The sequence below is a fragment of the Gymnogyps californianus genome, chromosome 2, assembly GCF_018139145.2.
Source record: "Gymnogyps californianus isolate 813 chromosome 2, ASM1813914v2, whole genome shotgun sequence".
NCBI classification, from domain to species: Eukaryota; Metazoa; Chordata; class Aves; order Accipitriformes; family Cathartidae; genus Gymnogyps; species Gymnogyps californianus.
Genome location: NC_059472.1, coordinates 53,871,051 through 53,897,858, shown reverse-complemented (window position 1 = coordinate 53,897,858; position 26,808 = coordinate 53,871,051). Strand labels below are relative to the sequence as shown.

The following is a 26,808-nucleotide window of genomic DNA, read 5'->3' as shown; positions in this document are numbered from 1 at the left end:
CGTGCAGTCATTTCTATCTCCCTTATCTCTCTTCTCTGCCTTTATTGGCATCTTCCCACTTGCCTCTTCCTTCCTCCCTGCAAGTCTGGTTTTGTCTTTACTACGACTGAAACAAATTATTTTGACACAATGAATATAAAAAAGGAGGGCAAAACACTCTCTTGTGTTTTGTTTAGTAGAAAAACGTGCGGCATTATAAAATACCGAAACTCTAATGACTGTAGGAAAATTCAGGTAACAAGTAGAACAAATGGATACCCAAAGCAAACGTGTGGATGCACCAGATGGGATTCAATCCAAGACCACGCCGTGTCTTTGTCCCACGAGAGATATGCGGTAGTTACGGGCCCTGATCTTCAACGGATTTTAGAATTCTGGAAAATTAATCATTACAAGAAGTTTTTAAAGCATTTCAAGGAGTGGGTGAAGAAAGTAATTTGTCTTGAGAGGCCAGCTCAGCGCTTTCTTGATCTTTTTACTGTCCTGGTAAATCATTTATTGGGCCAAACTTTCAGAAAACTCCCACACAAACTATGCTAGGCAGAGTGTCCCAAAAGTAATATTAGTCTGTGTTTATGCTTTCTGGACCTAAAAAAAAGAGATTGTAATACTAGGGTGGTACAGGCCCCTACCTGATAGCGTGGGGGCTTGAAAGCTTCCCTTTTCTGAAAAAATATTTAGTGAATTGTTCGGGACTATGAGGCTGTTCATTTCTCATTTAGCCTTGCTTTTATGTGTTTTATTTCTGTGATACCCGATACAAAATTCCAAGTAGTACCACAGTGCGAGATCATAAAATGCCACATCTTTTCTCTTTTGAATTAGTAAAATTAAATAGAAGATTTTTTTTTTTTTTCCCCTGTAAATTGTTCTGGTTGACTTTGCTAGCTTAGAGCAGAGGCGTGGTTTGAAAGGTTCAGATTTTAAAATATTAAGGGGGGAAAAAAAGAGAGAAAAGGAGGATTGTGTAAGTTCTATTCTCCCTGCCCATAAGAGGCTCCAAGAAAGTCTGGGATCACCATGCGTGACTTCTGGAAGGATATATTTTAATTTGTGTTCATCAGTTATGAGGTTTTCCCTGGTCTAAAATATCCCAAACCATTCACTGTCATTTGTATGCAGCATCAACTCCAAATCTGGAAGTATGATGAGTACCTAAAAATAATGAGATGTCAAAAAGGAATTTCTTTCTACTTATATTCTGATTTTCAGACTGTTCAGGTGCAATTGATTTATTACAGGAATATTAACCTAATTCGAGGACCAGAGCTTTGAGAAAGGTATTTTAACAAAATACGTTCTGATAAAATTTCAAGATTTGGCAATACTTACTACAAATGGGACTACTAGGAAACCTGGGTAATTTCTATTATTGCTTTCTACAAGGCCGTGACCATTTTCCCATCATATACGTTAGCACATGGTGAAAGGGAATAGTATTAAGAGGCACAAGGAATAACTTTGTGTTATTTTTCAGCATGAAAAACAAAAACAGGTGTTGAAAAAGTTTTGTGTAAATGAAAAGTACATGCACAGAGAAACTAGCTATACATGCAAGCGGAACATACCTTTTTTTTTATTTGCACATAGCATGAACTGATGGATTTTAATAAAGCTCCTACATCCAACATATATAATCAGCCACGTTCCACTGCAAGATCCAAACAGCAGCAATATGTGCTAATGTCCATTAAAATGTAAGCCTCAGGTGACAGATGCAATTCCTCACGGTAGCTCCCAACACTGGTTTTGCACTAAAAGCAGGAATGCATCCTCGTATTGTCACGATTGAAAAAGCGTGCGTCCTGACGGCCATTACAAAACTTACTGCGTGAATAGGGAATGAGTTTCTGACAATGCACAAGCGAAGACAGCTCAGGAGTTCAGGGATGACAATTCATTAGGAGCAGGTACTTCCAGACCTGCCTGCGTCTGGTATTTCTATCACAAGCAGCGTTAATGACAGAGTGCTACAGATGTTTCAAGCTTCCCATTGTTGTCATCTCACGGCAAGATTATGAATCGCCTACTTCTGAATAAAGTTCTTCCTTTTTTAAAAAAAAACAGCTGATTTTAGCCTGGTTTCCTAAACCTGTATTCTCCCACTGCCTGCAGGTGAGCAGAGGCCAATAACCCACGCCCCCTTGCATAATTTTTTAACCCGTTGATCCATTTCAACCAAATTTAAGTGAGGAAAAGCTCTCAGGATTGCTTACATTCTGCTGGGTTTTGTGAAAATCAGTGGCAGGGTAGGAAAGCGCAACTCGGGTTTGCATCCCTGCTGGCAAGCCCGGCAGCTCCCACCCCAGCAGCCCCGAAGTGTGAGAGCGGGTGGGTGCTGCTCGCCCTGCTTGGCCCTGGTGAGCTGGTGGCACTGGGGGCCTGGAGCAAGAGACCCGGAGATACCGAAAAGAGGTGAAGCAACAGGACACTTGGCAAAGGGGAGATGGAGATATGGAGAGAGGAGGGGCTGAAGTGAGAAAGAAGTAATCCAGGGGAGAACAGGCTTCATCTGCTCTGTTTCTCATGGAAAAATTGTCCTCGCCGTTGCCAGCCTTCAAACTTGGAGGTTGTAATTGTGGCCTCAAAATAAGAAGTTTGTGGTTTTTTCATTCAGATGAGCTCCCCCTGCCTACCCACAACATCTGTGGAGCAACTATAGTGTTTTAAGCTCTCCCAAACTTACAATTTTAGGGCTAATTTTCTGGAAGAGCTAATTGAAATCAAGTATTAAATGCTATCTAACATGTAACTTCACAAGTGTAAAATATGATATTAAATATCCCCTCATATCTATCCATCCTCCGGTTCATCAGGAAAATTTTATTTCCCTCGCCCCAGATAGATAGTATTTACTTGGTACATAGACATGCTCCTTGCACCCTTACTCATCTCTGCTCCTGCCGCTGCTGCTCTAGGGCTACGTCTGCCTCTTTTACCTCCATGTCTCACGAAGACAGTGTCAGCTGTTTGCCAGCATTAAAGCAAATGTGGCTGCAAAAGCGCTTGCACACGGCAGCTGTTTTGAACAAGCTGCTGTGAAGGAATTTCTGCTAAAAACAGAAGAGAAAAAAAAATGAGCTGGTATCTCAAAATACTTTCCTCACTGCAGCGATCAGCTGAGGAGGAAGGTCAGGAGAGAACAACGTAACACTGTTCGCAGATAACGTGGGGGTAAGGGGGAGAGGGCAGAAGGCACTGAAATGTGTTCGTAAAGGAGTGAAGGAAACCTCTGGAAGCACAAAGAAGAGGAGAAGCTAATGTGCCTTTAAAGTACATTTAACATGGGATTGCTGACATGTCATCACAAGCACCGGCATAGAGCTATTACATGGGTCACTGCAGGGACAGGGTTACAGTGCCCTTCTATAATCTTATTGGATTTATTTTATATTTAACTTTGCCGTTGAATTCCACCTTGTATAATGTTTGGTTTAGCAATAAGTACTGCAGCGCTCCATTTTTTTAATTCTGACCTGGCGATAGGGACTTTTAACCCCAACTGCCCTATAGAATTTTTGTCTGAGAAGTAACATAAAGTCTCTTTGAACAGTATTCTTTGCTCTTTCCAGGTATTTTTCATGGGAAGTTCAAAGAGCACTTTTAATTTCTCAGATACTCAGATTGTTTTTGCAGGCATTTTGAAGTTGCCAATCTCTCTGCCCTCTACAAAAGTTTCCATTAACACACAGAGAACAGTAACAGTCAGGTGTGATGAAAATTGCTCAGCCACACACCATAAACACTGAATATGTCAAGATATAGTTGAAGTGAACTGTTTATAAACAAGTGCTAAAACCTGACCTAGATCCATAAGAGGTGTTACAGAATGATGCTGCATAACAAAAAATATCAAAAAACTTTTTGCAAGCTTTGTGAATAGAAAAAGGGGTGGGTGCATTCATTATTGGTTGTAAACACTGTAGCCCAGGCTTCTTCTTAATATAGTTTCACTGGCACAATCACAGCCTTCTACGTTCCAAAATATAGAGCCATCCTCATTCTTCCTTACCACAAAAATGTGTTTTTAAGAGCAAGTAAAAAGAAAGGAAAAAGCGGCAGCACCTCAAACATGTTACTGATGTTTGAAAACTTGTGGCAAAAAACCAGCACACCTTCAAACTGCAAGTTCTTATAGTTGGATTGTGGCATGGAGGTGGAGGGAGGGTGTTGAAACAGGAGAAGAGTCTAAATTGTATGTGCTCCAAGCATCTGCATGGAAGCTGGTGAGCCCCAGCTTGCCTGGGGTCCTGGGAAGCAAGGCTTGCTAGGGATGCAGCCGTTGAAAGAAGAGGCAGCATCAGCAGGCCGATAGCCCCGTTTGTTGAGGACACCTGGCCAGCAGCAGTCACCAAGTCCCATCCATCGTGGCAGTAGGAAGAAAATCCCAAAAATACCTGTGCCTGAGCTCTGCCTCTTCTGTCTGGGTCCCTCGTGCATGAGGTTGTAACACTGAGCTGTGCAGGTGGTTGTTGGAAAGATTGTGTTATCAGTACGATGTATGCCCTGGCTGAGACACACAAACCGCACTCGTCAAGTGCAGAAGCGATCCTGAGCGCTTCATGTATTTGTCAGTGGTGGCCTTAACAACTCCTTGCATTGACTCAGAGTTTATATACTTCCTCAGAAATAATCTCTTATTAGTTTTGCAATTAGTAAAAGTAGTGGATATTGCTTTCTGCTTATTGCTTATTAATAAATACATCAAAGATTGTGAAAAAAATGCAGACAAAATGCATATGGTGTTTGGGGCAGAACCCATTACGTTTGCAGAAGTCCTTGGCATCTTCTGGAACAGGAGGTAGCTTGCTGTTTTTCTTTTTTATTTTTAATGTATCAGACCCACGAAGGCAGAGATTTATTTACAAACCTATCTGAACAAATAGCTCCAAAGACAAAAGGTAATTGCCTAATGCTCACCACTGTGGTAGCAACAAAAATTTAATTATTAATGGGAAGACTTCATCTCCACCATTTTTGCAGACTATTATGCCTTGTGGGATAGGGAATGTGCTTCATTAGGGACTTCTCTTAAAAAACAAATGTAAACCATATGCACATTCAGCTCAAGGTCTTTACCTCAGAAATAATTATGTCCGTAGCTACACGCTGCCTGTTAGCTAAATGTCATTCAAGGTCTTCCTTGAAATATTAGAAGCATAAGTAATACCAGATTAACCAAGTTCCTGAAAAGTGTTTTGAGCGTTATTCTTTAAAGAAAATAAGATTGTGGGACATGGCTCAGGGCAGGGAGAGAAGACACTGGAAACCTAAAGGGGTAAACCAATCCCCTCTTTACATTTACTGCAGGGTTGTCTGTGTGTTGTTATGCACAGGACTTTTGCATGTGACTAAGAGCCACACATACAGAGAGAGTGAAAAATTGAAATGGATTTGGGGAAATCAGTTCAAATGGTGCCTACACATTTGGGGTCTCTAAGGTCGAGGGTAGCAAGTGCACAGGCTAAGGTCCAAATTCCCAATGAGACACACACATGGATCACAATATTCAGAAATTCAGCCTCTTATTTGACAGAAAATAAAATACAGGACCATAAATGCCCAAGCATACGTATTGTGTTACAGGGTTCCTTAAAAATAGTTGCTGGTAAAAGGGGATTTCTACTACAAAGAAAGAACCATATCTTTAGTCAGTTCTTTCTCAATTTAGCTACTCTCCGTTTCATTAGATAGGAGCAATATTCCCAGGAATGCCTCTGACAAGGGGCTCCCCCAGAGCCGGGGACATTATCCAATTGAAGTTTAAAGAAACTTAGAGCAAAGATGACTGAGTAAAGACAGAAGTGTCTAAGAGTGTTAGAAAAGAGAAATAAAGAGTGTGAGGGAGCAGTGTGTGAGAAAGCAAACTTCACTTTCTCGTATGAGTAAAGCTAGGAGAATTATACCTGTCCTTAGGTCTTGTTGTGAGTGGAGCCCAGTGTTGGGTCTGGACCTGCTTGCTTTCCTTCCTTTCTTCTTCTTTTTCTCTCTCCTGTTGTGCGCGGACTCCATTTTTAGATGAAAAACTTGCATTGATTCTTATGGAGGATTGTTAGATTTCCAGCCGTTAACAAAAAGGGACTCTTAACTGAAAGGCTCTGTTTGGGGCAGTAGCAGCAGAGAATAAAAGACTGCTGTTAATCTGGGCTGAGCCAGGGGAGTGGTAGATGGCTCCTTCTCCTGGGAACGCAAGGGAGGTGCCAGGGAGCCATTGCCTTGGGAATCCACCCAGAGCAGGCTCATCAAGAGCTACCAGCTCTTGCTAGCTCTCTCTAGGTACTGGCAGTTGTCCACAGAAGGAGACCACATTAGCACACCTGGAAGGAGAACTGCATGATGATGCATCTCCATCCCATGCCCATCACAGGCAGTGCTATCCTGGAGGTGGCCCAGGCGAGTGTGCAATTGATTCAGAAGCATCTGAGACTGACTATGATCAGTCCATTTACTCTTCTTTATTGCTAACAGCTCCCACCCAGCTCACCCTTAGGCACAGCTAGGCAAACCTTACTATTTAACCCTTGCAGCTTCGGATCTGACCTTCTACTCCTGCCAGCACGGCTGTGAGTCAGTGGAGTGGCACAAGCTAGCAGCTCTGCCTTACCGTATAGCACAGTCCCATATTAGATCACCCTACGTCCAGGGCAACACTTTTCAGAGGCTTTGCTGTTTGTTAATTAAATGTTGATTAAGTGATGTTACATGGGATTGTCGTTCTCCTAGAGCTCTAGCATTCTTTGGGCAGGCTGCCTGTTTGATAGAAAAATCTATATTTGAGTTGTCCTCAGTTAAGATAGGTGTGTTATCTGTCACGAGCTGGCTGCTGTCTTGCCATAGTGACCTCCCATTCCCAGCAAAGCACCTGCACACGGTGGGTCAGTGTGGCTGCCGGTCCCTACGGTTGTGCGCTCTTGAACACGCTGAACAGTTTTACTACAACAATCATGGTGCATTTTTACTACACAATATCCGTGTACACAAAGCCAGATCTGGATCTATTTCTTTTCAATTTATACCTGTGTAGTTTTGTTGACCTTGGTGGATTTATCCAGGTGTATGTCAGACCAGAATCAAAGCCTCTGCTCTGTCAGTGAAATGGAAGTCAGGAGCTGGGCTAGTGTGCTAAACAAAACACATGATTACCAGGAGAAATGACTTGGCAGGAGTTGAAGCACCAGACATACAGAAAATGTTTGCTTTGAAATTCCAGAGACTTGACTGTCCCTTTGGTTTTTTGGAATGCTTTGATTTAGTCATGTGGGGTGGGAGCAGGCTGTAACCTCGCAAGGGCACTGGGAACAGTACCTCTTGTGCAGCTACAGGAGATGTGAAGGGAATTAACTGTCAGCAAGCTTCAGGGAGACAGCAGATGTATACGTGGTTAGGAGAAGTTTGGCTGGCTTATAAAATTTATTTCCACCACAGGATCAAAAGCAATTATGTGTATAAAATATATAATCCTTGGATGTGTAATGTGTAACAGGACGTAGCAGTGCAAGTGAGGGAACAGCGAATTCATTGCATGCAAATAGCTGAACAGTTTCACTTCTAATTACTTGAGAGCAGAAGAAAAGAAGGCTCCTGCAGTTTCCACAAGTGCAGATTATACATGCCCATAAGGAAATCAAGATTTGGTGCATTTAAAATAACCCATTTTATGATTCATTTTTAGAAGTAAACATTCCAAGCCAACTTTGCTTGCTTTTGGGTGCAGCTTACAGTACAACCCTTGCATCAGCAGAATGAACTGTTGACACAAATCTACTTGCTGTACATGAGTATCTGTCCAATTTGCTCATGCAGTCAGCAGTTAAAGGTAGCTGTCTTCTTACATTTTCTGCCTCTACTTATGTTACTAGCTCAAGTGTGAGTGTAGTTTGTATCCCCCCCAGAAAATCTCTGAGTCCCAGAAAAACAGCAGTGGGGCTGGATGCTGTTCCCATGTTGCTGGGTGGCTCCTGTGAGACTCCTACTCTATTACACATCCAGGACCATGCGTACATTGTTAATGTATGCACTGTACATTGTTAATGGGGCTTGCACGAGAGGAGAGAGAAAAAAACACCTAGCTGAGATTTCCTCATAATAACTTCAGTAATTCAGTCCTCTTCTGTGGCTTTTATATATGGTTAATAAGTGTGAATAAGTGTTTCCATTTATTTTTCATTGTTTTGTTGGCGTTTTCTTTCTAGGATTATAATAAAAGTAGGATGAGGGAAAAACACTGATTAGAAGCTTTAAAACTGAATGTAACAAAAGGAAGGAAAAATGAATAATGCCGTAAAAATGTGCTCATGTTCCAACTTCTTAATAACCCAACTAAGGAGAAATCTTCTGATTAGAATTTTAAAAATATGTTTTCCCACTGAGAAATCAGCTGATTCTTTCTGATTTGCTAGTGGGCTGCAAAACTTCTAGAGCCTTATTAAGATAGCCCAAATTCCACCTTAGTCCCCGAGTCTAGTCACATGGATAAACCTCACAGAGGGTCTCTGATGATTGAATCGGAGGGCACAAGAAACATTCTGAGCAGGAAACCAGCACAAGCCAGGTTACACGTGAAAGTCAGATTTTCTCTCTGTGGGACCTGTTATCTCATTTGATGGAATCTGGGAGATCTTTACTGAAGTAAGTTTTGCTGGATGGAAGAAAGAATAGGTAGGCTATAATCATTGATTTCTTGACTCCAGGCTTGCCAGTGAGGCATCTGCCCATACTTTTGAATCTCCCTTGTTGGTTTTTTTATTTGGAACAGACTTGCTAGGGAGGTGTTTGATGCCCCATCCCTGTCAGTGTTTAAGCGGCATTTGGACAATGCCCTTAACAACACGCTTTAACTTTTGGTCAGCCCTGAAGTGGTCAGGCAGTTGGACTAGATGATCATTGTAGGTCCCTTCCAACTGAAATATTCTATTCTATTTACTTAACATTGCACCTTACCTTTAAGCACATGTTGAACCCTTGGGAGAATATAAAACATGTGCTTTCAAAAGGTCTTAAACTGTGTTAGGAAGTGGGACAGGAGATATGACAAGCTGTTTGCTGGGAGGATTTTAAGAAATGAAAAAGGGTTTTTTTTAATTGAAAATGAACAGGGTTTTTTTGGTGAGTTGGGTTGCCTTAGCTGTGTCTCTGAGAATACTGCGAGCCCTCTGACAATGGGTACTGCAAACAGCACAGTCAAACTTGTCCGCAGCGGACAGGGAAACTGAGTTTCATACATAATTCACGATGTGCTACAGTGATTCCATAAGGTCAATATCTGTCGTTAACTCAGAGGAAATCAGCAAGGAAAGAAAGGAGTGTTTGTTCTTGCTAATCTTTGAAAGAGCTGTCTACAAACTGCTGATTTCCATTGCGCAGCACTACACAAACAGCAAAGCGGAGCCCTTCTGCACATTTACAAGCACTGTATCCGAGACAGATAAACTCTGCGGCTAGAATAGTAGCTCTTTGTCTCCAGATTTTCATCTCAGAACTCAACAAAAATGGAGAAAAGGGACCAAATACAAATAGGGGCAACTTTGTGCAGCAACGTGCTGGAGTTGTTTAGTGTTGGGATTCCTCGTGCCTAATTGGCCATCCAAAATTAGTCATCTGGGCCTGCCGTTTAGTACAGGGAGGGAAGCAGACAATGCCAAAGGGCAGTTCATCCCCTCCAAATATAGCTGTTGTAAGGAGGGTGGGATAAGTTATTTGCCCAGAGTGCCTGTGTTTTCTAGGCATTGGTAGCCATTTGTACAGGTTCTTCCAGATTTTTCCTCTTTTTGTTTTCTGGAAGTATTTGCTAAGTGGATTGTGAGTGTGCTTTGTATTTGTTTCGGATTTCCTTTTGCAGCAAGGAACTGAAATCAGCCAGGTTGGTCTCCCCAACCATCATGCAGGAGTCGGGTCATAACTGGGATTTTCTGAAAGACAGTACCACAACAGGGCATAAACAGCATGTTGGAAAACTTCAGGCATTTTGTGCATATGCTGTGCAGTGAGTAGGCACTTACACAGGGGCTTCATCCTTCCGAATAACGAGTGTGACATTTACTGCCTTGTTAGAGAAAGCAAAACAGCACACGCACAAGAGGCCGGCGATAGCATAATGCATTGAACTATCAGGCAGAAATACGGTTTCCTGAGAGTCCATAAGGAAGGAGGAATTCGGTTGTAATCACACCGGGTTGCGGGAAGCAGTGAGACTCAGGCAGAGCATCCGAAAGGCTGCAATGTGAAGCAGGGCTGAGGAGGGGGCGGAAAGCTTGGAGAGAGGCCATAGCAGAAAACACAGTGAGTGTTTGTCCCACGGAGAGAGAGATGTGGACACCCTGAGGTAAAGGGCTTCTTTTTCCTACAGGCGGCATGTTTTTGTTTGCGTAGATGCTTGTTTGAATGGAAAACTGTTCAGGAACAGTCAGGACAAAGTCAGGAGAATGATATGTGTGTGTCTGTGTGTGAGCGAGGGAGAAGGGAGTAGTATTTCTGTGAGCAGGGCTCACATGGCCACATGCAGACTAACAAAAACTGAAAAGGCAGCTATTCTCTCTCTGGATGTAATTTGCAAACCATCATTAATTAAATAATGCTGTCCTTTTTTTTCCAGACTAGCTTAAGCTGTAACGGAGTGTAATCTGTTGAATAATAAATATCCTTGTGTTTCATGGAAAGTTCTTTTACTACATAATGATGCATGTCAAGAAGAAATCTGTGGTTCTCACTGAATGTCTCCAAAGTTGTTTAGATTTGCCATTTTAACAAGCTTTTAATGTAATTACTACAGAGGAGTATCATAAGGCAATGTTTCCAAACTGTGTGAGCTGCCAGGCCCTGTAGGTGGTTTGCAGATGGTCTGGAGACCATATTAAAATAATAAAATCATAAGCTAGAGAGTTAAAACACAGGCGATAAAAGTGCCAAGCAGGCCACAAATGCGTGGCAGGAATTTAGAAACGTAAGGGATGGGCCACAAAGGCTGCTCGCTGATGGAAGGACCTATGAGTTGTCACCAACTTCTCCAGCGTTCTGCATGGGTCAGCCTTCACATCCACCAAAAACCTTTTGTAAGATGCGAATGGCTGGGAAGGCAACGTGTGGGGCTGTCTGCTTTATGCCATTGTGTAGGGCAAGGATGTGAATGCATTTGAGCAAAACCAGCTTCCCATCAACAGTGGGCGAGTGGAGCCGGTGAGCCACTGAGGCTGCTTCTGACCTGCATCGCCACGTGCGGTATATCAGCTTCCACATGAAAAAGCCAAGCGTGTTGCATGTAATCTATTACCTATATACTTGAATGGACAGTAGAGTGGACTCACCTGCCTGCTTTGCCTGCAGTTCTGGCAGCACAAGAGCGCTGTGAATCTGATAGGCGCTGCCCGTGAGGCTGGGGTTACGGCTGCTTGGTAGCACTGGAACAGGTGTTACTGGCATACTGGTGATCTGAGTATTTCTGAACATACACAGTTAAATGTTCACACTATAAATAGCCTGCAAATAACAAATATCCTCAAATGCTGGTTCTTATTTCAAATTCAAACCTGTTATGTTTTCATGAATTCCAACGGGAAATATTTACTCCATGCAAATTACCTTTTTAACCCATAAACGACTAATAAAATATTTATAATCTTTATAGTCTATTCAATAGCACATCAAAAATGACATGGATATGTGTGTTTCTCCTCTCCAAGGCTGTGCACTAAAATGAACACAAAATGGCTACTTTCCATTATGCTCTAGCCTCCTTAGTGACTAATGCATTCGGTCTACAACAGAAAACAGGTCTGTATCTGCATTCTGCAAACAACAGCTCTCTTCTGAGCAGCCAGACAAAACCCCCAAATTTGTATACCTTCAAATGCTGGAATATAAAAACTAGGGGTTTAATTTTATTTTCTAAGAGAAGATAACCTGCAAAGAATTTCTGTTCTTTTTACCCTGTGTTAGACACAGATGATTAGTCTGAAAGGTAAAGAAAATTCTCTTCAAGTAAATGAATCTATTCATACTTAGATGAGCTATTCTTCTGCTTTGGCAACCTGTGGAAATGGTAATCTAATCATGCCACAGCACTAGTATCCAATATGCTGAAAGCTTGTAATTCACAGCTCAAGGGGAATGTGGAAGATAGTTGAGAATGCAGTAATTATAGGGTTGGTGCTAGAATGAGCAGTGAAATAATGTGTATTATTTTGTTCATAAGCAGAATTTTTTTTAGCCCATAGCAAGCAGGTTGTGCGAGCAACTGAGCTGCAGGTTTTTTGTCTTTGACACAAAGCCATAGGACATCTGGTGCTATTAACTATAATTCCCTCCATGTCCCAGTAACACCTTTATACAAATATATGCACATGCATATACACTTACCTTAAAGCTGAAGAAAACTGTTTCCAGAAAAAATATTTCTGAGTGTCTCTTCATACACCATTCTGTGAAGTGAAGGACTGGTTACCGGTAGGAAAGGATCATCTGGGCAGCTTCACCCTCAGCTAGAAGGGCCCATGACACTGGCCGAGCCCTTGAAGCTCCCCTGCTCTCTTCCCATAGCATTTCACTTTCGAGGTTTTAGCCTTTTTTTACTGCAAGTTCTATGTGTTTTCATTTAGTTTTGGGGTGTTTTGTGGTTTGAGTCAGAATGGGTAGCATTACAAGATACTTTGGGACTTAACATGTATTGCGTGGAAGCTGTGGATAAACCAAATAATCCCTCTCAGTCTTACGTGCCAAGGAAGCTGAGAATGCTATCCAAAAGGAGCATCCTGTAAGAAACCAAAGATACAAATTGAAGCTCAGGAGAAAAGCATGCCTTGAAATTTGTTGCATCGTATAAGATGAGAACGAAAGCAAAACTCAAAGGCAGAGTTCAAGATGAACATAGTTTTGTATGTGTATGCATGGGTGGCTGTATTTGTGTGTTCAGACATGCACATGCACACAGGTATTTATTGTACGTGTGGACTCCTCTTTCTTCCTCCACATACACTTCCAGCGCCTCGCCTACCTGTCACCCTAATGCGTATTATACAATGTAGCGTAAGATTTTCCAAATGCATTTCCAAGAATAATAGTGCCCATATTGTTTTTATTAGAAAATTGCATGTGCACAGTAACAATTCATCTAGCCTCTGCCTCATCTGGCAAAGTGCAAAAAAACATTGTGCAGACAGGAACATGTGTTAATGATGCAACTGATGTTAAAATTGTCACGTAGGATGAATTTCACACATGGGAGGCTGTGGAAGCTCACAGGAAGCTCAGTTGTCAACCAAGTGGCATGCAGCAGTCTGAAGAATGTGAAAAGTAGCCCTTTTAACCCATTTTTTTCTTTTGACAACACCTAATTTATGGGGGAGGGGGAAGTACTGTTGGCTCAGTTCTCCTTAGTGAGGCTGATACAATGATCTAGGAGGTCTTACTTTTAACTTGTACCAGTGGAAGTGAGGAAAACAAAGCTCTGGAACATTTCAGAGCAGCTTAGGACACTTTTAAAACCAAAAGCTCTTTGACTGTAATAGTAACTTAAATTAGAGTGAATAGTGCCTTCCATCCTGAAGGATTCTAACACGCTCAACAGAGCTCGAGTTCATTCTGTTGTGTGAGCATGGCGAGGTTTGAAATTATTGTCTTCTCATTTCTGTCATGACAGGTTTTGCACTTTTCCCTTTATCATTATAGGGTTGTTCATAAATATAGATATTTATTTTCCCTTTTAAGAGTCTAAATTCCACTGCATATGCTTAAAAATAGACACAAAGAGGTTCCACACAGACATATATTAAGAACATTAAGGGTATGCTTTTCCAACGTCACAATTTAAAATTTTATATAAAGAAAAATGTTTCTGTATTTTTTCCTGAATGATGTACAAATATCGGAAAAGAAGAAAAAGAAAAAAAAAATCCTCTAGACCAGTCACTTTTTACTTGGCTCTAGGGAGTTAAAAAGAAATTGCTCACAAGAGGAAAATAGCGAGGAAAAATATGAAACAATGTTGTCCTGTTGAGATGACACTTTTCTCTTGATAAACAGGTCAAATCAGCAGGTTCCCAATCTCAAAGAAAACTGCTGTGGTGGCCTACTTGGCTGTTAATACATAGCACATTCAAGACATGTATAGAAAAGTCAAGTGAATGGGGTAACAAGGAAAATATGACTCATCCACTGTCCTAAGCGCTAAATGCAGGAAAACTGTAAGAAAGTTCCTTTTCATTTTATGAGTAGATTTCACTCCTGGTATACATGGATTAAACAGCAATTTCATACACAAAAGAATGACATTGTGGATGTAATACGCTGCCTTTGAAATTGTTAAAATCTCATTGTTTATGCTTTTTCTAATCATTCTGCAGGTAGGGAAGTCTGTGCCCTGAGAAATTTTAGACAGAGGCGAGTTCATGCACACACTTTGTTGCTGTTTTCTTCACCCAAGTCATTCAGCCAAAGTATCTTGAATATTGCTCTTTTTAGTCTTTAAAAGCTGGGGAATCAGACCTGACAGCACTTTGACAGACTGAAGAAATCAAAGGTTGCAGGAGGAGACTGCTGGCTCAGTGTGCTGCACTCCTCTCTGCAGCAGTCTCCCTAACTCTGGAAACTCTCCAAAAGTACCATGGTTTTTCCAGAATAACTCTTTGTCTGGATACTCTTAATCCCAAATAAAAAGTGGGGGTGTAGTGATTCAGTTTAAACCACTTCCAAAATGCATAATTACTCCAGAGTAATAGCTTTTCTGGAAAACGTCCAACTAGCCTCAAACCGTCCTCTCAGCTGGGTGCAGTGCAGCCGTGGATGATGCTGCTGTGACCTACAGCTACACACAGTCTGTATATCCTCTTAGATCCCCTGTGATAAAAAGCAAATGATATTAATATTGTTGGTAACAAGAGCTGACTGATTTACTCACTGGAACCGATTTTAATCTTGAATTTACAATTTTTCCCAGTTCCCAAGTTGTTTGCGAACAGTCCTCATTATTACACATGTATTTGTTTATCGTTTGTTAACAGACAATTTATGAAAAGCAGACCCTGGCCTGTGGATTATTTATCATCTGTCCATTTTAATTATTTGCTTTTTGTGCTGGGTGATGGCATTTGACAGTGATACTGCTCAGACTCTGTAATTTGATGAGAATAACAAATAATGAATAACCACATGTTCTCAGCAATGTTAACCAGGCAGATAAAGGTGCTGGTATCAAGACAGACATTCTTCAAACATCCGTGCAAACAGAAATCGAGGTCATATAAAGGTTTTCAAGCAAAGCAGAGCCGAACTGAACAGCCTGAGTTGAACCAGGTTGTGGGTTGCTCTGCTGAGCATCCTTGTTTTCGTAGAACATCCACAGCTATTTGTATTAGTTTATTTATTTATTTATTTTTAACTGACCAGTTTGGACAAGAGGATCCAGACCTGATTCTTTCCCTTTGTTTCACATCCCGTAAGCCTGTGGGAGCATCTTCAGTCAGAGGTTTGGGTTACCTTCTGATTCACAGCAAGCCAGTGAATCTCACAGACTGAGATTTCTATTCCAAAAGAAACACCAAGTTTGTAGGAGAAATAGCTGTATGCAATAAATGGGCCTTATTAGAGAAGTGATTAAAGAAGAGGATATTTCACGCTGGGGCAGAAAAAGATAGAGAGAGAACTCAAAAATTGGAACTTTGGTTAAAAATTTGATCTAGACCCTTTCCTGCATCTCATGCACTTAGGGGTGTGGAAGATTTGCTATGTGCATGTGAAATTGTATGGATTTGTACGATTCACTTTTGCTGGCATTCACAAAGATTTTGTATTGGCCTTGTGATCTTCAGAAAGCACTTCTGTAGTCTAGAGATTCAAAAGGTCTAAATACTTTGAAGTGTCAAAATTCATTTGGGCATGTTTGCTTTCTCTTTTTACGTATTAAATAGATGGCCTGGGTTTACCTTTTAACTTATCCAGCACAAAACGTCTGGGTTTACCTTTTAACTAAGCCAGTACAAAATGCATCATTCATTTTTTACAATTATGTAAATGTAAGAAATGCTAATATTATTTTGCTGTCTGGGGTTAGGGAAAAGGGAGGTTTATCCCAGGCTGAAACCATGAGCACTAACTCTGAAATCTCTGGCTAAAGGAAATTGTAATTGGAAAATAAACACTATGTGGTTTTGGGACAGAAAAGTTTACTCACATTGGTTCTTTACTGAGACAATGCTTCTTGTCCTTGTGGAAATTATGTAAAATAAACCTCTGATTTTTGCCACTGGAATGATATGACATGAATTCAGCCATCAGGGTTTCAGGATCATGTTGGCAAGTTTTACAATTTCCACCTCTACTAAACAGATGGGTTTTTTAAATAGAAAAGAAACAAAGGAATAGAAGAAAAAACTTGGACTACCATCAGACATGCAGCTGATGTCTCCAAGGAAGTTATGGGAGTTTCTGTCTGACTTCTCCTACAAACTGTGAATCTGAATTTCTTCAGCGCCTGTTTTACAAGCATTTCTCTAATAAATGAATAAATATGTGGAAAGAAATAAGAATGTCTTTCACTCAAATCTTGTTTAAAAGTAACACGAGGCTGGTCTGTCCTCTTTCATGTGTGCCAGGGCCCCCATCTTTCTTTGTCTAAATGTCTTCTGGGAATTGGTGATGTCCTCTTGCTAGTTCAGGACTCCCAACAAGAAGTGATTTTTGGGCTCAGATTTATTGAAATGCTCTTATCTGTATGCTATGGTGACTGTAAATGAGCACTATGGTGACTGTAAATGAGATGTCAATATTTTTTGTGTTCAGGACACTCAGGCTGATCATTAGGAATTTCTCACACCAAGCCAGTATTTTCAGCTGATTTATTGCATTATTAACTATGACTCTTGTCATAAAAACAAGCAAATAGATAAAAGGATGAGGTCACTCACAGTGACCTCAAACCTGTCACTGAGCAAGGACGTAACTTGTTAATTTGAATGTAAAATGGGAAGAAAGAAATCAGGTTTTGGTATAGATTTTAATTCCTCTCAACACATAATACATATTTCATACACATTTTTCATATGCCTTGTTCAGCAAACAATTCCATTTGTTGTAGGTTTTGAGAAAAGTTAACATCCTCAAGCTCGAGTCAGTTTTGCTATTTTACCTGAAGTTAGGCCAAAGATAAGTATCATTTCTTGTGTAAACCCTTTGTCTACATTTCCTCCTCATTTGAGAAGGGATTGGATTTTCCCCCACGGCGCTAGAAGATCTGCCCCGACAGGTGACTTCTAGCAGGTCATCTGATAACCTTATCAGGGGAGGCAGAACTTTTGAGCTGGGTCATAATTCTCTCTCTCAGGTGACAAGTCACCGTTCAGCCTGGAGCATGGATTTAGTTGTAAGTCCTTCTACTCTTCCTTCTTCCTGCTGCAAGCAGCTCTTGCTTTTGGTTTTGGTTTGGTTTTGGTTTTTTAGGAAATACACAAGCATAACTTGCTTGTTTTAGACATTTCTGCTTGGACTGGAACACCCCAAAAGCGATAAGTGTGCTGAAAAATGCAGTACTGGCTGCTTAAAAACAAGTCAGTACTTCCCCGGCTGAACAGATGTTCTTGCTCAATACCCACATGATACTTTCCTTCCTGAATGCTGCTTTTCTACATTTACATTTATTAGTAATTGTCTATGAGAATAATATAGTGTGTTGTTATACCTGCATAGCTCTTTTGAGTTATAGTGAACTACATTGAAACTGATATGAAATGATATAAATCAATTCTTGTGGTGCTTCATGGCAATATATAGTAGCTAAAAGGTTGTTCATGGTGTTTTTATCAATCACATACTTCTTTTAGTTTGTATTGGCTTTTATTTTCTTGTCTTTGGCATTCGTACAGTTTCTTCCTAACATATATCTGATTAAAACACAGCAGCCCTTCATCATTGCTGTCATTTGAATAACTTTTAACTCTTAGCCAAACTATTTAATATAATCTTAGATATCAAGTAGCATAAAATAAGATTCTCAAAACAAATTGAAAGGTAGACTTTTGAGACGATGTGAAAGCAGTAAAGCCTTGATGCCATCGGAGACTGAGCAAAAAAGCTTAAGTATGTACTTTCTTTAAAGAGTTTAAAGAGATTTGAGTCCTTTGCTGGATCGGGTGACAAAGTGCTTTCTGCTGTGAGGAATCACAACCTATACTCATCAGCATCATGAGGTAGTTTGCTTAATAAAGTAGGTGGCTACTGTACCAAAAATAGTAAATTCCATCCCATATAGGTTGTATTAAACACATTTGAATAGTCTATGTCAGAGCAATGACTTTCTTGATTGCTTAAAAGCTTCTGAACAGCCTTAGGGTTGAATAAAATGCAAAACTGGTGTACCTACATTTCTGTACTTGCTGTGTATACCAGTCCCCTAACGACTGAAGGAATATAGCTGTCCTATATGTATATATATACCTGTCTCATAGTGCAGAACTTCCCCAGTGTGGGTCAGCTTTGAAAAGTTCATTAGTAACAATGCTGCTCACTGTGTTCTGTGTTTTATTGTAGCTTTTAAAAAATCCCAGATATAAAAGTAACCAAACCATGCAGGCACAAATGAACACAAATAGAGCAATCCTGAGAACTGATTTCGACCCAGAAAATTAAAGAGGGCTCTTAAACTTCACAAATTGTCATTGGGTTAAATTATACCTATACAGTTTTCAATGGATTCAAATGGATGTAATTGATAACAATGTACAGCTTGTTTGCACACCATGGCATGAAAGGAAATCAATTTAAAATCATTGAACTGATACAGTTAATTGGAATAAACTCTTTGAGGGAATCACTCTTATTTCCACTGCACTTTCATTTAAGTTTAAAGAAAGACCTTATCAGTCATATCCACTTCTAAATGTGTCCTCATCAGGGGTGAGTTTGCAGCAATTTAAACTAATTGATTTCTAAGCCAATTTAGATGCATCACTAATCAAATTCCGTGAGACCAGCTTGATGCCAATGTGTGCAATGATACAGAATTCTGCTTACCCTACCTTAAGTTTATTAAGTATTCAGAAAACCACTGGGAGTAAAAACCAGTAGAAGCTTGTTTTCTTGCTAACATCAGCAGCAAACAAAGACGGTACATTTCCAGATTGAGGAAGAGGGAACAACTTTTACAGTCATTTTTTTCTCATAGAGGAATCACACTTTGAAGTGTCAATACCCCAGCCAAGTATTGCCTTCTGAAAGTTAGTTGCAGTGAAGAGCTTAAAAAGAAAATCCTTGCAGTAATGTTGAAAACAGTGATGTCCAACTATGTTAATATCTAACTAACTTAAATGTTACATGATCAGATTACTCAGAGAAAATTGGCTTGCTTAAGTCTCCTCTAGGTTCACAGGTTAGTTTCTGGGATTCACAGGTTTAGAAGAGGAGAATCCTAATTATTCTCTAGTCCAACCTCCTACGTGAGAAAAGCTGTACAATTTCAACCTGCAATTTCTCCATCAAATTCATGACAAGCTCCTCCTAAAATGACTGACTGCTAAACTTGCTTTATCATCAGTCAGCTCCATTGCCACCGTGGGAGGATGAGAGATTGGCAGCGGAGGCTCAAGAGTGACAAAATGCAGTGCTTCTTAACGCACTGCGGAGGAGGGCACCACCCACGGTACTTGCTTCAGGAGAGCTTTAGTAACATGTGGGCTTGGTTCTGACCACACATCTGCCCTGCTATATCTCCAGGTTTGATAGGGTTCAAGTCTCGTACGTATTGGCTGCTCAGATATTAAATTTTCCATCTGTAACTGAAGGGAAGCCATATATACAAGAGTATATTAATATGTCCAGCACCAGTAGTTAGAAATATTACAGGATAATTTCAAGAAATAGCACCTACAGTAATATGCCCAAACAGAGTGGCAAGGGTGGGCTCCACTGTGGCATGCTCACTTTTGGCACGTTGAAAAAGCTACTGGTATAGTCTGGAAATTAGGTTGTGTATTCACAGTTCAGGTCAGGTTTTCAAGAATCCAGATCCAATTCAGAAATGTAAATACGAGACAGGTTTTCAAGCTATTAGCCCCAAGAACTTGCAATGTGCACTTGTAGCCAAAGTCTTTACATTCAACCATTCCTCAGTAGTCAAAAAAATAAGTGATTAGTTTTGCAGAGTATGCTTGGATTTGAAACTTTTTAAATCCATCTTCCTAGCTAAGGTGGCTAGATACTTGCAGAGAGTTCAACCTCCTGTGTTTCTGAAAATCCAGGCTTTGGTTCTTGCACTGTGTTTTTACTTAAATAGCTGCTTACATATATGTGTCTGTATTTGGTTAGCACAACTCCACATTAAAAAAAAATTGCCCATTTTGTTTTATTAACAGTACTGCCAGAGGGAAAAAGATGCAAATTCTGGAGTTTGAGAGTGCTGCAGTAACACATAACAAAGTGTTATATCAAAGTGCCAGTGAAGTTGCTTCCTGGAAAATATATGGGAAAAGGATCTGATTTCATCAAGCTGCATATTATTACATTTATTTACTGTTACACATTCTTGGTCTAAGTGGGATAAACTACCATATTTCACAAGGTTTCCTCTGTTTTCCATAAATGCCTTTTATAAGATTAATGTATGGATATTCAGAAAGCTTATGAAATTCTTACCATGGTGATTTTATGACATATAAGTTCTGAAACATAAAATATTTTTAAGTATCCTTTTTTTTAATCTAAAATTATAATGTTTCTTGTTTTCCATGACTGCTCCAAAATGGAGGGGAAGTATTTAAGTGCAGAAAGCATTTGAATGGTTCCCTAGACTTAGTTTAAGCTATAGAGCAAGCAGTGTTTCCCTGATTGTCTCAGAAAAAAAATGCTGTACAGATGAAAAGAGATGGTAAATAATGCACGTGCTAACTAAAAAAGACCACTCTGCTGTATTGTTTTTCTCTTTTTTTTCACTCTTCTCCAACATGCTTCATTGAATGTAGAGGTTGATGTTCTGTATCAGATACCTTCTACCATGGCTGGTTTAAAGCAGTTTGAATCTTCGAAGCTCTCAGAGAGCATCTGTCCGGAACAGACTCACATCCTCATCCCTGCAGTTCTTCGTGGTGTTTTTCCAGATGCTTTGTTGCTAGCCAGAGTTTAAGGACAAGGCCAAAATAATTTCACTTCTGACTTCCTTCTCAGCCTGACTGAATTTCAGTTTGAGCAGCTATTCATGTGTCGTCTGTGGGTATATAGCTTCATCACGTCCCATGGGCCAATGGCCAGGATCACACCCACCTGGAAAGCACCATCTCCACAGGTACGGTGCAGTTCGATCTCATGGAGACAGCTGCTGGCGAGGGAATGGCTGTCGTGGTTTAACCCCAGCCGGCAGCTAAGCACCACGCAGCCGCTCGCTCACTGCCCCCCCACCCCTGGGATGGGGGAGAGAATCAGGAAAAAAAACCCGTGAGTTGAGATAAAGACAGTTTAATAGGACAGAAAGGAATGAAAAACAATGATAATGATAATAATAATACGACAATAGCAATACTAAAAGAATTAAAATATACAAAGCAAGTGGTGCACAATGCAATTGCTCACCACTCGTTGACCGATGCCCAGTCAGTTCCCGAGCCGCGATCCCCCCTCCCAGTTAACTCCCCCCAGTTTATATACTGGGCATGATGTCATATGGTATGGAATAGCTCTTTGGCCAGTTTGGGTCAGCTGTCCTGATGGTGTCCCCTCCCAGCTTCTTGTGCCCCTCCAGCCTTCTTGCTGGCTGGGCATGAGAAGCTGAAAAATCCTTGACTTAGTATAAACACTACTTAGCAACAACTAAAAACATCAGTGTGTTATCAACATTCTTTTCCTACTAAATCCAAAACACAGCACTATACCAGCTACTAGAAAGAAAATTAACTCTGTCCTAGCCGAAACCAGGACAATGGCAGAAGCAAATGCTACTGCTGTCCCCTCCAACAGCCCACTCCAGGTAAAAAGGCAAGGCAATTCATATGCATTAACTGAAATGAAATCTAGGGTTTGCACGTGGTTGTATTCTTACCTATTTTATCGCTGTCTTTAGAAAAGATAAAGCTGAGTCCTAATTGCTTGACCCCAGTAAAGATCACAGTTTTTAGGAGAAAAGTATTATAAGCCATCCTAGCAATGATCCACTTTGGGTAATGACTTTCAGTTTATGTGAAATCTTTTTTCCAGAGTTTCAGTTGTTTATAGACTTCTTTGCTTTGAGGCCAAATGAGTTGAATTGCTTAAGTTGTGTGCTGTTAACGTACTGGTAATTTTTATGCATAGAGAAGTTCAGCTATGGCTATATAGTACACGGAGTGAAGTGGGTCTCATAGGAAGCCTACATGCACTGAATTTTCTCTGTGCATCCATAATTTGTGGTGATACCCTAGTGATAAACTGCATTTAGCAGACACGTTTGGCTCTCGCCTGTTCCCTGTACACTAATTCAGCTTCCCTGGGATAGCAGTTAAACTTCTGACTGGCATCAGCAGCTTCCAGCAGCAGACATTAAAAGAAAAAAAAAAAAATCTGCTGGACAAATATTCACCTGTCATCCACTGACTATGCACATGCAGATTTTCTAACTCGATCCATTTGAGATGCAGGATGAGCCATATTTAGTCTCACCTCTCTCCTAGGTTTCAGGAGGTCCTTTACTGTATCCAGCTGGGAAGCTGGAGGCACCCTACTTGCAACCAAAAATGTCCAGACTTATGAAAAGGTCACCAGCACCGGCTTTTAGACCTCAGAGTACATGGGATATTAAATCTGTGGTGCTATTGTGTACAGTAAAGATAGTTTAGATACTTTGTATAGATTTCTGCAGGATTTTAGTTATCAGTTGTGCCTGTTTCCTAACCCAGTGTAGCTTAGGCTTTTGTCGGATAAGATATCTGGCTTGGCGGTGGTGGGGGTATGGAAAAAGCATGGCCTTGGCAGAACTCCTGATGGTGTAGTACATAGATTTCAGTAGTTCTCATTTGGGATAATGACATCCATAACTCACTGTGGTATTATTCCCTTGGGCAGTTTAGAACTTCTTCTGAAAATCTTTATTTCAGTTTTGTCATAGTAAATCTCTACATCCTCAGAAGCCAGCTGCTACATGAAAATAGTTTTTTATTAAGAAAATGCATGCTTGGTTTTCATACCTATTTTTTGCATGTAAAAATAACAATACAGGATCTGAAACCCTATTTCCAAGCATTCCCCCTCACATAAACTCAACAAAGTAAGGAAATAGGTGCATGGTAAAGAGAGTAACAGTTCTGTTTGAGTCTAACAAGTCAAATCAAGCACGGCACCTCTGTGTGGGGAGCTCGGGGGCTGCAGTTGTGAGGCTCAGGTCTGCTTGGATATGCCTACATCCATGTTTTGTGTTGCAGTTCTGTGAGATGCAAGGGCACTGCTGTTAACACATCTGTTTAACAGACAGTAAATCAGAAGACTGAGGTCCATCTGTGAAGAACTCCTGCCTTCTACCTTAATACTTAGTTGTGCACAAGTTGCGCTGCTCCTTTCAAACTGTGGAATTAGTCCTCTTTCTCAAGAGAAACACTATTATGTTAATTAACTTTAAATTTGCACTTTCATTTATTCTTGTATTTGTTAACCAAGTTTATATGAGACTGCCAAATTAGAGAGATATTGCTCACATATCTCATCACTTGAACTGTTCAAAGTACTGCATGAATTTGATCTCTTCACAAATATTAATCTGCCTTGGGGTTCTCCTGAGCACCCATTCACTGAGCTAAAAATTTGTGTTTGCGTGCTGATGTTTGTTCCCGAGGGCTCATCTCCCTAGTGAGCATGTTTAAACAACTGAAATGCTCTTACAATGAAACATTCAAATTGAAGCCTTTATTATTATGCAATCTGGGATTATTTTTTTTATCATTAGACTTCCTTCTGAACTGGGTGGTTGACACTCCCTGTTCCAAATTCCTGTCCCATGAGTTAGTTGTTTGGAAATACTGGCTAGGAGGACAAACACCATGACTTTTTTTTTTTTTTTTTTAATCTGGAGAAAGTGCTTTTTCTCTAGGTATTTGGGATTAAACTGTAACCCGAAGGCAGGCCACAGAAGTATGATAAAGATCAAAAGGAAAAGGAAAGCATTACTTGGTAGACTGATACAGCTGGAAACAGTGGGCCTGATTCAAGGTGCTTTGGGAGTCAGAGGATTCTTGCAGATGACTTAAGTAGTTTCTGGATTAAACCTTGCATATGCCCTAGGAGAGGGGTGTATACCTGCTCCAGCAGCATGTGTGCTCTGGAAAATGATATGAAAAGCTACTCTATATCGTGATAAACTGAGGGTTCATATACACGTTTGCTATTCAGAAAAAGATATTTCTGATTAACTCCACATCTAAACAATTTTAATGAAAAATGAGACTACTTTGACTTGACTCTCCGGTCAGATCAGTTTCCGTACAGAACTTCACTCCTTGATCCATGTCCAAGAACATATTTATCAAGGAATTTATGCAGCCCTTTAAATTCACTTCCTGATGTGAATTAAACTAACTTTCATGTGCAAAACCCCTTGAAAGTTCCCTGTGTGTGAAGTGAAGATTTCTCCATCTTCTTCACGCGTCCCGTGATCCTGTAATCTTCTCCCTCAGAGTCCTCCTGCCGGGCATTCCATCTCTGCTGCAGGAGAACTGGATGGATGAGCTTCCCCTTTGCCCGCGGGGACAGAAAGCAACGGGATGTGCTCTTCCCGCACCGACTGAATGCTCAGGCTCTCTTGGCTGCACAAGGAGAGCACCAGGGTTTTGTCATTTTTCTTGGGGAGTACTCGTTTTGTTTTTCAAGCAGCTTAGCATTTAAAATACCGTAGCCACTTGAACAGCCGGCAGATCCTTCAGGTTGCCATGTCACAAGTTGCCGGGTTCTTGAAAGCACCCAGAGAAAAACTGATCCACCGAATCCCCTTCGTTGTTGTGCTTCAGCCGTTTGGAGGGCTCAGCCAGCTACGACATTTAGAGCACAGCTGCCTCCGACTGCGGCGGCAGCCCGAGCATTGTTTTGTTGTCGTTTCTGCAGAGGAGCGGCGAGAGCTTACATCATTTCCAGTAATGAAGTGCCTGGGGTTCTTTTATGACTTGCACACTCTGCTTCTCCGGAGCTGTACAGTATGTGCTGCATGACTCCAGGAAACCGAGGATTTGTTTTGACTTGCTAAAAGAACATTTGCTGTTTCTCTTTACAATTTCACCGTATGACTTGTCAATTCTCTCCCCCTCTTAAGAATAACTTCAGATTTAATTAGCTGAGTGCAAACATCTTTCATTGCAGTGTGGATTAGACTCCTCATTGAGCACATTTACCAACAGAATGAAAGACATCTTAATCAGGCGTTTCTGTATTTGTACTGCTGTGTCCAGAGTGCACGGTAGCTGTCGATAGACAGTTGCTATTGACTCCCTTTCTAGTGGGGGATGACCAGTGATGTGGGGACCAGTCTTGTTAAGACTTGCTTTTATTTCTGAAGCTCTCTCTCCTACCTAAGAGCACTTTTCAAGTGTGTTTCATTATCATTTCCCTATCTGCTATGTAGGAAAAATGATACGTGCCTTGCTGGGATGTCCGGAAGGTGCTGACATCTCCCCAGGAGTTCCACAATGACCTTGCCTAGCATATTTTAAATGGGGCAATTTATACTTTGCTGAATTGCAGAGTAGCATTGCACACAAACCTCTATTAGACAAGTTTGGCACCGGCTTCCCAAAGCGTTACCTGGATATATGTGCATGTATGCGCTTTGAATTCTTCAGTGGTGAATTTCAGTTTGGATTTCCAACACTCAGAGAACATTCTCCAGACCACGAACCACCTGTGTCGTTTCTGGGATATCATCACCCAAGCAGCAGCCTCCACAATTCTCCGTAAGTCCCGGAGTAAATGTTTGTGCTGTAGCAGCAGCAGCTGATTTACCTGAACGTGCACTCACAACAAATGCTTTTTGGCAGAATCAAAACCAGTGAAGAACAGCAAAAAATTCACGATCCCCTTTGTAAAATTGTCATCCTTTCTGTTAGTTCCAGATATTTGTCTTGTCATAAGCACTTTAAAAAACACCTTTAACCCCTATCAACTATTCACTTCCCCGGAGTTAAAATTTGACAAGTTCATTTTTAGCCATCTCTTCTCTCAAAGATGCTGTGGTTTCTGTTGAATCTTCAGAAGTGAATCATAGTTTCAAAACCCTCACTACCTTAGTGAAACACTCTTTTTCCATTAGCATTCAACGTGTTTAACATGGGTTCAGACATGTTATCAGAAACTTATACTAGAGTCCTTAAAAAAAATCCCGTGTGATTTCATGCCCTGGAAACACCTTTTACGCTATAACTATTCCTACAGCTATCGGGAGATATGAGACATATGGATCTGAGCTAGTCAAATTAATACCATAACGGCTTCTGGCTCAACAAGCACGTACAGTGCAAACAGAGAGCAGAACAGCTGAGGTAGAGTTACCTTTTATGTGGGTGGCATAGACGTCTGCCAATTAAAATGATCTGATGAATCATTTCTTGCCATATGATTACTGTTAATAAGAATTTATGTTAACATGTTTGTGTCTGAACTTTGCACAGGTTCATGCCTGCATTTATTTTCTTAAAAAAAGAATATGATTGTTTTTTGTTCTTAATGGACTTTCTTTCCTCATTTGAAAGCATTCCAGGACTTCAGTAACGCAGAGCTGCCAGCTATCCCTTAAAGGAAGATGTTTTTACCTCCATGTAGTGCTTTCTGCATGTAATTCTGTATACACAGGCCAATAGTTTTTAACCTGGGAACCTCAAGCTAAGCTTCTAA

The 26,808-nt window shown here is 40.7% G+C and overlaps 1 protein-coding gene across 3 annotated transcripts in view; it reads left to right on the top strand.

The window, feature by feature from the left end:
* The window catches only part of DLGAP1 (DLG associated protein 1), a 340,676-nt gene that overhangs the window by 283,380 nt on the left and 30,488 nt on the right, over positions 1–26,808 (top strand). The window lies entirely within an intron of this gene.